Genomic DNA, 13111 nt, shown 5'->3' with positions numbered 1-13111 from the left:
TGCAAAAGCCACGTTCAAGCCCCTACTCTGAAGCAACAACTTGAACCCAGGACTCCCACAGCCCTAGCCACCTGGCTACTCTAGGGGGGTTCTCTCTCTTGGTTTGACCAGGAATTCCATCCTGGACCTGAGCAAGTCTCATCAAAATAGCTACATTTCCACAAAAAAGTTTCTATTTTGATCATTTCCAACAGAAAAAACATATTGTGAAAAAATTCCCAATTAGCTCTTCTCCCCACCCCTTTCCAGAGCCTGGCATTGAGTGCTAAGGATACTAATTGGAGTTGCCAAATATGTACATCCACTTCACAATAAATAAACTCACAATTGGCACCTCTTTTGGCCATCTCAACATATGACAACATATGGGCATAGAAACTGAAATACCTCTATCCCCCTAAATAAAAAAAAAAAAAAGGTGGAGATCAACTGGCAGATTAATGTAGTAAGAATGTTAGGAGCTCCCACTCCCTCTGCTGACAATGCCACACTTACTTGTGATTTAAAAGACTTGGGTTTTCAGAAGAGCGGGTGAAAAAAATTCAAAATTCAGAATTTCAACGAAAAATTTCAGCTATATTTTGAAGAAAAAAGGGAAAGGATCATTCCAATTTTGCAATTTTTTTTCCTTTTGATCTATTCTCATTTCTAGTAATTAGACTTTATTGTGTCACGGAAAGATCATCCAAAAATATAATTACTGGGTTTTTTAAAAAAATCTACTCAACTGTAGTTATCTAATTTTGCATCATGCTATTTTTTCATGAAGAGAATACTGCTAAGAGAGTCTGTTTAGAGCTGTCGAGTTGTAGAGAATTTTCTTTGAGAACAGACATGAACATAGATTTAGCAGGTTTGCCTTTGCTACTTAGAGTTCTGACACATTGTCTTTGTGAACATTCTTTTGAAAACCAGACTACCTAAGCAAAACTCACTAAAAGGGAAGTATTTTTTAAGGTGTGATTTTAATCTTGAGCTTGGGACATCCATAGCCTTTTCTGTAATCTAGCTGTAATTCACAGATTCTGTCTTTTTACTCTAGTTTGCACAGAGCTCCAAAAGGCAAACTACCTCTGACTGTATAGTTTCACCTGCAGCTCCTTTCTATTTTTGCTTTCCATATGCCTTTTAATTTGTGTCTTTCTTCCTCTCTACTCCTTAAATCCAATTCGTGCTCTGAGTCCTTAAAGGAAAGAAGAAAGCCATCCAGATACCATGGTGAGGAGTGACCTTATAAAATCGTAGATAAATAGACAGGAACACTGTTATGTTTTCCCCACACTGTTAGAGTGCACTTTGAAAACTTTTGTTCAACAAATAAAAGAAAACCTTTCAAACATGACATTGGCCCAGTCTTGCTCCCACTAAAGTAGCCAGGAACAGGATTTGGCTCCTTATGTGCCTCCACCTAATCAGGAATTAGTTAATGAAAAAGTATCAATACAGTAGAGATTTGCTCAGCAAGTTAAATGATACTATGAAAGCACAAGGCACTGTGGTTTATAAGAATTCTTTGGAAGCTCAGAATTGTATTCCTTACCAACAGATTCTCCTTTCCCCCGCCTCACATGTGCACATTTGTTTGTTATTGGAGAGCTGCTTATGAATACAGCGCTCATTATATTGACTTTTAAATGTTTATACTCTGACCCATGCTTACCTGACCGAAGGGTTACGATATTTTTTCCAGAAAGAGGGTAGTAAGGATTTGCTTTAAAAGAAAAACCTACACACAATCAGTTTAAGCACGTCTAACTTTACGTCTGTGAGTAATCACACATGCTTAAGAGCCTTGCTAAACTGTGGCTGTAATGGAGGATGTGGACAGTTCAAAAGGATATCAGAAAATATAAACATATGTGTTGACTATGTCTAAATCTGACAGTGTGCCTTTAAATCTCACCTACAGTGTGTGGTAGTAATTTTGTGTTCATGCAAATTAGGTCAACCACCAATGGGGGAGAAAAATCTATATGAACCATCTTCTTCTGGGGATAAGAACAGGATATTGCAGCTCTCATTCTTTCTGAATCGGTGCAGCCACATCACCCATGCTGAGTGTTGAAGAGGAAGGCATCCAATCAACCGGGACACAACATCAAAGACACAGTGTGTTACAGCCCAGTGAGAGCAACAACAACCAAAAAAGAAAAGAAAAAGAAAGAAAGAATCCAACCTATTTTAATTTGGAAGGACACAGGCACCCTGGTGTAGAGGGAGTGTAGTGTGGCTATTCAGCAATGTTTGAGAGTGGAGAGGTGAGCCAAGAAACAGCCATTTGAAACACAACTAGGAATTTAGCCAGAGACAGCATTGATTTTTTTGGCACAGAAAAAGATGTATGTGTTTAGATCAACTCATGCCTTTATTGAGCCTTGAGCTTAGCAGTGTCTGACTCAAGCACTTTTCATGCAGTCAGTGGGATTCCAGGGTGCACTCCATGCAGATTACTGTAGGCATGAGATAAATTAAGATCCTGACTGTGCCCTTAACCTATAGTACGGTGGGAGAGAACTGTCTTGTTAAGTGGTAAAAGAGAATCTGGCAGACGTGTTACAAATCTTGCTAACCATTAGGTTAACATGGTGTGTAATGTCTCTAAGACAGATCAGGAAAGGAGATGACAGACTTTCAGACTTAGGCTGGGAAGGACTATCAGCTGGAGGAAGCTCATTTCTGTCACCTTGTACGCTTTACGTGGCCAAAGGAACAATGACCTGTGGACTCTTCGGGAGTTTTTAATCTATTAAGTGGTGGAAATATTTAGTGCTGCTTAAAAACGCTGATCTGAGACATATCAGTAGTCTCGATTTGCTGGAGGAGATAGATGGCTACAAAACACAAGACAATGGTTAGGCAGTTGGTGTACTGTGATACTGCTTATTACACTAATCACAATTGTCTCTGTTATCTTGCATTCTCCTTCCTGTTTCCTCTCATCCTATGTTTAATTACAAGCTCTTTGGGAAAGGGGCTGTCTTTTTGTCATATATGTGTACTGTATCTAGCACAATAGGGACTTGATACTTGGTTGGTGGCCTCCAAATGCTACCACAATACATAATAAAATAATAATAATAATAATAATAAAAATAATGAATTTTTTGGTCAGGGTTGGTGCTCCATCTCCATGACAGATGAGGAGAAGACAAATTCAGTTATATGAATTCCAGTGGGCCTAATCTGAAGTCAATGGTAAAGTGGCTGAAGTGTTTATTTTCCAACTGCTGTTGATGAATAATTGTTTTTACAGTGACAGCTCTGATGACATTTAGATATCAAGTAACTGGGAGAGAAATTATCCCAGTTGTGGGACAAATTCAGCCCTGGCATGAGAAGGGCCAAATCTCATTGTAGTCAGTAAAGTTGACCATTCTCAGGCCAGTGCTGAATATGGCCCTTGGTGAATTGGTTATTTGACTTTTTCACATTTGCAAAAGCAAATAAGCAGGAATGGGATGTTATTTACATTATATTGATACATACATTTATAAGACAGCATCATGGGAGCATCTGGATGCACTCTCCATAGCACAAATTGTGTCATCTCTAAGACAGAGACCAAAGACAGATCTGGTTAGTTGAGAGAGACTTTCAAAGGCACAAAGGGCAGTTTGATACTCAGTTCCCATAGAAAGAAATGAGAGTTGGCCACGTAACTCCGATTTGTGCCTTTGAAAATTTCTCCCTCCCTCACTAGCTAAGTTAAGTTTCCTGGACTTAACAGTTCAGCCAATGGCAAAGGCCTGGACAGAGAGGGGTATCTTTTATTTCTTTCTCAATATGTCAAGGTTTGCTCGTAAGCATATTTTTTGTGCTAGCAATTTTCAGGGACATGAACCTTGTACTGAAAATGCCCTGCCTCCATTTCTCACAAGCTTGGAATGTTGAATTAGAATCTTCTTTAAAGTGACCCAGGCTTAATCCTGATCCGCTCTGTAAATAGTTCCCACCATTCTGAATTTCATTGACTGGAGGGTCACTTCAGAAGCACAAGTGTAATATATTATTGTCAGCCCACCCCACTTTGAAGATGGGCAGCTGTGTTTTGGACCAGCTGGATCTTTGAGGTGGCTTTTATGCTTAACTCTGTGGTTAGCTACAAGTCAGTTCAAGTGGTCACAAAAGCACGGGTGATTGAAATTAGCTCCATATTGAACAGGAAAATGTGCAGTCTCTTTGTGAGCTATAGAGGAAAGATTATCACTCTGGGTCATGGGACAATGATGAAGCTCATCAAGCACTGAGATTGTGGGCCACCTTGATGATGAATGATCTGACAATTCCAACTGCTTTACTGATTTCTCCAGGTGCTTCTCTTGCTCATCAGAACTGCCTCTCTCTGAGGCTGAGATATAGCCAGCTGGCTTTCATCCAGATACCAATTCCTACTAGACATTAGGTGACTCTGGAGACTGCTGTGTTGGGTCAGATGAAAAGAAGACCACATGGGCAGCTGGGTGCCATCAGCATGCTGATGATATTGTAGTCCATATGGTCAGGGCTGTTCCTCACTGTGGGACTCCAAAGCTAAAAGACATGGAGCAAGAGCACCACCTCAAGAAACTGATCAGACAGAAAAGAGTGGGACCACTACGCTAACCCAAAAACCAGCCACATTTCCGGCAGCTGGGTTATCTGCTTTGATATGTGCTTTCTTTCTTTTTAATTCTCCTACTCTTCTCTTTCCTTTATCCAGTTCTCACTTTTCTCCCCCTTCAAATGTATTTCTGCCATTGACTTAATTTTGGTTGATTGTTGTGATCCCTTCCACACACTTAGCTCTACAGTTCCCTTAAATCCTGCAACTTATGGAAGGAGAAATCCTGAAAGTCAGCTACAGAGATGGGCCGAATTCACAGACATCCTGATTGAAATCTGAACTTCCCCATTGTTTGTGTTTGTTAGCATCCAGAGGTCAGTTCAGGCACATTTCTCTAATGCTAAATCAACCTGTTTTAGGTTATGAATGATCTGGAATAAAAACGATTATTGAATATTGGACAGAACATTGATCTAGGGCCTGATTCTGAACTCACACATGATTTACACTTGGCTTCAGCAAAATTACTCCTGACTTTACACAGGCCCATTCTTCAATACATTTTTTAGCAGAACCCTTGTCTTGCTGCTATCAAACCTCCAAGCAACTTCGCCAGAGCCACAGCTTTTCATATTTAAGATTGTCACAGCCCTGCTTCTCCTGGAACACTTTCTGACTTCAGCAAAAGCAATACAGATTTGTTGAAGGGAGGAAAGATGTAACAAGGCTTGGCTAGCTAATGCTCATTATATGCAAAAGTTAGCTTGCTCCCACAAATTCAATATATAGCGAATGACTCATCCAGCAGGCTTGGACTCAAGTGATGACACATAAAGACTAAACAGTATTAAGGTTAATGAACTTCAGAATGATGATTTATACTAAAGCAGCTAAGGCTATGTTCAGTCCTTTTCATTACTTTCTTGAGGACAACTTGTATTAAAAAAGAATCCGACACAAGGAGCTGTTGACAAGCATACAAAATAGAGCACAAATGCTACTTTCTATCCATAACTAAACCCAGGCGACTTTGACAAAATATTTGAATATCACTGCTCCCTATTCACTGTATGTAAGTGAAATATAGGTTCTTTCCCCAAAGGTGCAAGTGCATTTCTTTTCAAGACATCCTCTGCCTACATGCTGGTTGGAGTCAGTTTGGAGCTTATTTCATGTGTGACGCTACATAACTGATCCTACTGAACTATTCAGAAATATTTTTAGATCCTTAGAAAACGTGAGGATTTAAAATATGCTTTGTACATGCGACACTTTCCACCAACCCCACAAATTAAAAAAAAAAGGCAAATATTAGCAATGCAATGGGTTGCTGCTAATTACGGAATTAGAGCACCAATCTGCCATATGTTTGCGATCTAAACAAATTGGCTCTTTCCTTCTGAACATTTTCTTTTGTTATGTCTGTTTTTGAGGTTAAGAGAATAGGAATTATACATCAAGCAATTTTCAGTGTGGTTGTTCATCATGAACAGTGCAAGCTGTAGCACTGCGGAAATGATTCGGGTTCACAGCTATGCAAAGAAATATGGCTTCTAATTTGGATCCAGGCTTTAGCTAAAAAGGGCTTGGTTCTAACGTCAAGCTTAGTCCTGAGCAAGGGGTGGTTCATGAAACACTGCAATAGCTGCAAGAGGCATTGTACCTCAGAGACATCCCTCATAGTAATAGTTCATTCCTTGCTTCCACCTGATTCACAAAGGTTCAGCTATGCTGGCAAATGAGCAGAAGGGGTAGCGCCTTGGCCCTATCCATTCCCTGCCTCTTCCTGCTACCAGCTCTGGGAAGGAGTAATCCTGTTTGTTCCTACTCACCTTGACCCTAGATCCAGGCAGCCCTGAAGGTGTAGGAGTAGGGTTCTTATTTCCCGTACACTATGCACCCACATAAGAGAGGTAAGGCAGACTCAAGGCCAATGTTTGACAAAACCAGACTCACCCTGTGAATACTGTAACTGTTTTCTGCAAATATTCATCTGTATTTTAATGGCTGCTTTTTGACTGTGTCTTTCTACCGCATTTGTGTTTGCTTTTTGAGATCATTCTAGCAAATGTGTTTCCTGGGAGGAATGTTCATGGAAATGCTGAATGTTTTAACAAATATTGAACAATATTGACAGAAAGCAGATTAATAAATATGCCTACCAGAGACCTGATTGCCTCTGCTGTTGGCCTTTTCCGGTAATGTGCCCCCATGGGCAGAATCCCAAAACCCAGGGTCTCCTAAGCTGGTGCCACTATGTTTTAACATTACAATAGACTCTCTCAAGTTCCCTGTGGTAAAATGAAACTCAAAGATTTCAGTTCACCCAAATTCATCTCTGGTGTAACTCCAATGGCTGTGTTGGAATTAATCCAGGAATGATGTTAGTCCTTTGTATATTTTTTTAACATTTGAATCCTAACAGCATCAGTCTTTCAAAGAGTTAGCCCAGACTTTAAGAAGATGAATAGCGATCTTCAGGCAGTGATGTTCCAACAGACGCTTTTTGACCTCTGGGCTCTCCATCCCCACATAATAAGGGAGAGCCAAGGCCGGCATTGGGGGCAACAGCAGATGCTTCAGGATGTCCTCTGGCAATGATTTTACACTCTCTAAACAAGTGACATTATTAACATGCCTAGCAGAGGGTTGAATTTGGCACGTTCATTTTTTATTTGAATTAATTTCCAAATAGATTGTATTTATGACCTTTATTTGAAGTCACATTATGCAATGCAATGCTTGCTCAGGCCATTCTGTATTCTGGGCTAAAAACATACCAGGAGCTAAAGGAAGAAAGCGGGTTTCTGCTCTGAAACAAACCGAAACCAGGAAATGCCTTAAGACAGATAAATCTAGATTTTAAGTCAACTGCAATAAATGAACAGTTCATTTCCATGGCAGAGGAAAGGTCCTCCAAGAAGCCAAAAGAGCTGGAAATGTGGAGTCCCCAGCAGTGGGCTCCTGTCCCGTTCCATCTAGCAATGCTGGCACCAAGTAGGAAATGAAATGACAAAGCACAGACTGAAACATTATGAAGGACCATACTTCAAACAGTTAGTGATGGTCACATAAGTGAAAATGGGAATTAGACAAACTTGGCTAGTGCATGTTTCTTTAATTCCAGTTCACCCACATCTCACATTCAGAGGGTACGGTGAGAGAGAAGGGCAGACTTAACCAAACATGCAACTGTCATGAACCATTGACAAAAATTCACTGAAAAACAATCAAATGAACCAAAATGATTAGATCTATGTATGAATATTCTTGTTGAAATATTTCTCTTGGATAGTCCCCCCGATGCTGTCTTGCCTGTAAGCAGCTCCTGAGGGGAGAAATGGGGAGCTACTGGAAAACTGGCTCCAGCACTCTGTGAAATCCTCACACTGCTGCACAATAAAGAGGAGGCCTCTATGTTCCTTTTTGCAATATTTCTTCCCACTTACTGAGGAAAATAACCTGCTCCCAAGACTTCTACTGTGAGAGTTGGGTTTTTTTGTTTTGTTTTGTTTTTGTTAGTTTTTTACAACTCTGTTACACACGGTCTGTTCTTTTAGGTCAAATATCCGTGTTATGGGCAAAAATTGAAATGCAGAGCCCACTTGACACAACTTAAAAGGGCCTGTTTTTCAGAGGGCAGGTCCTCAGCACTTTCTGAAAATCAGGTCATTTTAAGGTGTTTGAGAATCTGGGTCTACAAATTTATTTTAGATTGGGCTGGGTTAGAGCATTGTGATTGACACACAAGTGCCTACAAAGAGCATTTAAACTCCATAGATACCATTTTCTAATTCATGAAACTTCCATTTTCTTCTGTACATAGATGATTACCTCCTTGCGGTTAATTTACATACAGAGATATACGAACCCTGAAAGTTTGGGCATGAAATCCTGGCTCCATTAACATCAGTAGGAGCTTTGCCATTGACTTTAATGGGGCCAAGATTTCCTCCCATGCATTCAATCCAGGTGTGCTTCTAATAGTTCAGCCACTCACCTAAATCTTGGCCATACTAGTGAAATCTCCGTAGTGTATAAAGTTGTACTGAAAATTTCATGAGACTAGGATTTCTTGTGACTCTTCTGGTTTTATCCCTTTCTTGTTAGGCCAGAAGTACCCCTCCAGAAAAGCTTACATTACCTAGCAATATTTCAGCATTTCCCTTTTCTGGTCTCAGCTGGAACTGGGAAATACAAACATACATGAAAATGAACCAGAAAAGGGGGAGGGTAAATCAGGAAGGGGGAGTGAACCAAATGGCTTAAAATCTAAAAGAAAATGTGCCCAATATTTGACCGAAGACTCAGATAACGTCTTTTATTCAAATCGTTTCTCCCATCCTTCATCGTCATCTTAAAAGGGAACAGCAGCAAGATATACCCAGAAACCACAGGGATGGGCACCCTCTAAATGGCATTGTTAGTCAAAAAGTGCAGGAGTATTTGCTGTTAAGCATGCGCTTAAGTGTTTTGCTGGATCAGGACCAGAGTGCTCAGCACTTGCCTGTATCAAGACCTACAAAATAAAGAACGAGAAAACCCCAGAGAGGGGCACCATGCATGGTTAGAATCAAGGCAAAAATTCAAAGAAGATATTTGTTTAAAATGAGGATTATTAACTAACTAATGACATGATAGAGCGATGCTGAGCAATGCATGGAACAGACACAAGTCAATTGGACATGCTCCCTGTGTAAGAGGGCAGAAGCTCAGCTCATGTACATTGTTCGTACATGGGGCTATGACAATTTACACCAGCTGAGGATCTGCCCGAGGGTATTGTTCATAATACAAGAGCAAAGAAATGCCCCAGGTAATTAAAAGGCAACGAACTAAACTTGTAACAGGCAATACCCTTTTTTACCCTAGACATAAATTAACCTCCGGCACTCATTGCCACATGATGTTACTGAGGCAAAGAATCTAACAGGGTTCAAATAACGATTAGACATTCACACAGGAATAATCAAACACTAGACAGAATAAAATGTATAAGGAATATTAACCTTTATGGTGCAGGGCATAAGTCAAATGCAATCTGGCTAGGGTTAGGAAGGATCATCTCCATATGGAGGTTATTACAGAATTTCTTCTATGGAGCTTTAACCCTTCCTCCAAAGTATCTGGTACACCGCACATGTGACAGACAACATGACAACAAACTGTTTCAAAAGTGGTATTGATTTTAAATACATCCATGTGTGGGTGCCCCACTTGAGATGCCGTATGCTGAATTTTCCAGGGGTGCTGAGCACCTGTAGCGTCCACTGATCTCCACTGGAGTTATTGGTGCCCAAATCAGTCCTAGGGGAGCTCAAGTTGGGCACCCAAAATCAGGAAACGTTTCTGCAAACCAAAAGCGGAGGGAAAAATGATTATTTTAACTAGAAGCCATCTCTGTACTTTTTCACTTAGAAACTTAAGTATACAGATGACTATTGCTGAGGGATATTTAATGTGAATCTTGCAAGTACATTTTTAGGAGATATAAAAATCTAATGTACTGTAAAATTTATAGCTTCCTCCTCCCCACCCAACCCCAAAAGAAAAAAAATCTAGTGGTAGAACGAATAAATTTTGCTGAGACTCTAAAAGGTATCATAAAACTTCATTGCTGCAGATACAGTAGGTGTTATAGAAATACACCCTGTAACAGACATTTGTCATAATTTGGGTTTTATTCAAAGCTAAGTATGGTACATTGGTTGTAATGCCAGAATGCTCTATGCGACAGGTTCATAATGCACAACACAACATGTCTGTTGCATCCCATTTCCTGCATATAAATTATATATAATTTGAACAAACATGAATGGCAAGACACATATATAAGTAGTCTTAATATTTCAACACCTATGTTTTGTTATGTACCCAGGTTGTTAGAAAGGCAGTTGCAAATTATTATTTCTTTACCAAGTTCACATGGAGTTGTTTGTTCAGTTTAATAATAGTCTATCTTGTTCAGGCTGAACAAACTGGTCCCTGTGGGGGGGAAAAAAAGGCAGTAATAAATCAATAGCCCAGATGTAATCTTAGGTGTCTAGAATGCAGAGAGGGATTTTGGAGCATAATAGCTCTGGTTGTCTATTGTCATTCAGACATGAGCTGCATCAGAAAAGGGCTTGTGGGAACCTGATAAGAGTTGGTCAAAAGTGGGCCATAAATCAAATACAGGCAGTATTCTGCTGATTTCACATACACGCTCACTGGGAAAAAAAGTGATAGATCTGCAATTTACTGCTTATCACATCTGCTAGAAGTTTCATAATACAAAAGCCTGACCTTCAATGAATAAACACCCTCGTTGACTACCTGTTTCTGTCTAGAAAATATGGCACTCCACTCACCTAGAACTGGGAAAGACTGCTATGAAAATGATGTGACATCTTCAGGTTTAACAAGCTTCCTTTTGTTCCTAGCAGTTGAGTAGCTGTCACTTTAGTTACTAGCAGCCACTTTACATTTGATGTTAAAGTGTTTATTGAAAGGAACTAGATATTTATTCAAAGGAACTAATGCCTGTATAGCTACTCAGTTTCCACAGCCACCGAGACCATACAAAGAGCAATCTCCTTAGCTATTTTTGTTGTTCTTTTTCGTGCAGATAACTTGCTCCTGTTTAAAAAGAAAATATAAACAACTGATAACAAAATCTGTTAATTAAAGAGAGGCCCAAGCCATAACCTATGAATCTGGACTGGGATTCTGAACATGCCAGCGTTCAGGGGTTATATGAACCGCACGTTTGGTTTGGCCCTTTATAAAGATCATTTGACAATTTAAATCCGGATCAAAGTTCAAATTTCAAAGTTCAGGCTACTCAGATCTATCTCTATATTGATTAAAAAGAGTTGGTGAAGTAAAACATTTTTCTATTAAAACTAGAGATGGGGCCAAACTCAATCTATTTTTCTAACCCTCTTTGTCCTTCATCCTTTCAGCTATGGAATTTGGGGACGTGGCAAAAACGGGACCTGAATCCAAACAGAACCCTGGTTTTGAAAAAAACAAAAATGTAATGACAAAATTGTGTAAAACAAAAACTAGCTGCCAGCTTTTGTCTGTATCCATGTGAAACTATTTGTTTTTTCTAGTGGAAAATGTGCTAATTCATGGATTTCATGTTCATTGTCCTAAAACCAAACATTTTAGCCAACTGTTACCATGTTTATTTTGCGGCTTTATGAACAGTATTTTTATATGGCATTTATGCAAAGGAAGAGTAGTTGTGTATGGAAGTGTATGGACTATACCTCATATTCTCAGTCACACCGTCCTGAGGCCTTGCTTGACATGAAGTCTAACACTCATTTAAGGCACTGCATTTTGATCAAGTTGGAGAAAACTGAATTTAGATGTTACCAAAAACATCCTAATAACCAGAGTTAGAATGCTTACCACTTCACAGCTCCTGCGAGGCTCACAAATACAGGCCCACATGGGACAAACCCATTCTCCACCACAACTTCATACAAGAAAATAGAGAGAAAGATTAAAAGGAAAAAATAAAAGCTAAGGTAACAGCATCCTGTGGGTCCCCCACTGCATCTTGTCTTATCTGTATCTGTCTTTAGACTGTCAGTCGATTGGGGATAAGGATTGTCTTTATGTTTGTGTTTTCTGCAGCACTGAGCATATTGGTGTTTTGCAAATAACAGCCAGGGAATGGATGATGGCGTGGTACTGTGGTATAAAAGGTTTGTGATGACTTCATGACTTATGAGTAAATAGCCTCATCGGAATTACTGCAGATCGTGCTAAACTGTTCTTTGCTTGAAAGCGGTTTTGCATCTGCCCTGGTGGGGTGGGGAGCAACCAGTAGATGTGAGGAGAGCAAAAGGGGAAGTGATCAGGCCAGACAGAACATGCACTGACATGGGGCATGTTTACACTGCAACTGATGGTGTGACTGCTGCACATGTAGACATACCTGAGACAGTGCAGCTACCAATAGCCGTGAAGCAACAGCAGCGCAAGCTATACAAACCCACCTGGAGCCCTGGATACTTACTCGAGAGGCTAGGCTAGCCTAGGCAGAAGTCTGTTCTGCTTCACCGCTATTCAAACTCAAGCTAACTCAGGTATGTCTATACATGCTGCAATCCATACATCCCCGACCATAGTATAGACAGACCCACAGAGGCTCCCTGAGGCTGCAGTGTATTTAGTCTGGAGTCCTGGTGCAAGTTAACACTGTCCTCAGTGTATACCCCGGGCCTGGCTGGGAGCACCACATGCCCTCCACAGTAGTGGATCTCTCCTCTAGTACCAAGGACTTTGCTGGAACAGGATATACTACAGAGCTGCATTTTATTCCTTTCTGCACCCACTGTAGTGAATTTGGTGGATTATTTTAGCTACCAGCAGGCCTTACAACCAGAAAAATAAGGAACAATAAGTATGAATGGCTGTTTAAAAATAATTTCTTATAACTTTAAAGTAAAGATGTTAATGATAATACTAGCCCAAGGTCTTAGTCACAGTTGAAGTTCTCCACACCTTTCCTGGACTACTTTTCACTACTGTAATTACTGCACTGTTGGAGAGGATACTGATTATCAGTCT

This window comes from Chelonia mydas, chromosome 3 (genome assembly GCF_015237465.2).
Source record: "Chelonia mydas isolate rCheMyd1 chromosome 3, rCheMyd1.pri.v2, whole genome shotgun sequence".
In the NCBI taxonomy this organism is placed as follows: domain Eukaryota; kingdom Metazoa; phylum Chordata; order Testudines; family Cheloniidae; genus Chelonia; species Chelonia mydas.
The sequence above is the reverse complement of the archived record's forward strand: the minus strand, read 5'-3'. Positions refer to the sequence as shown.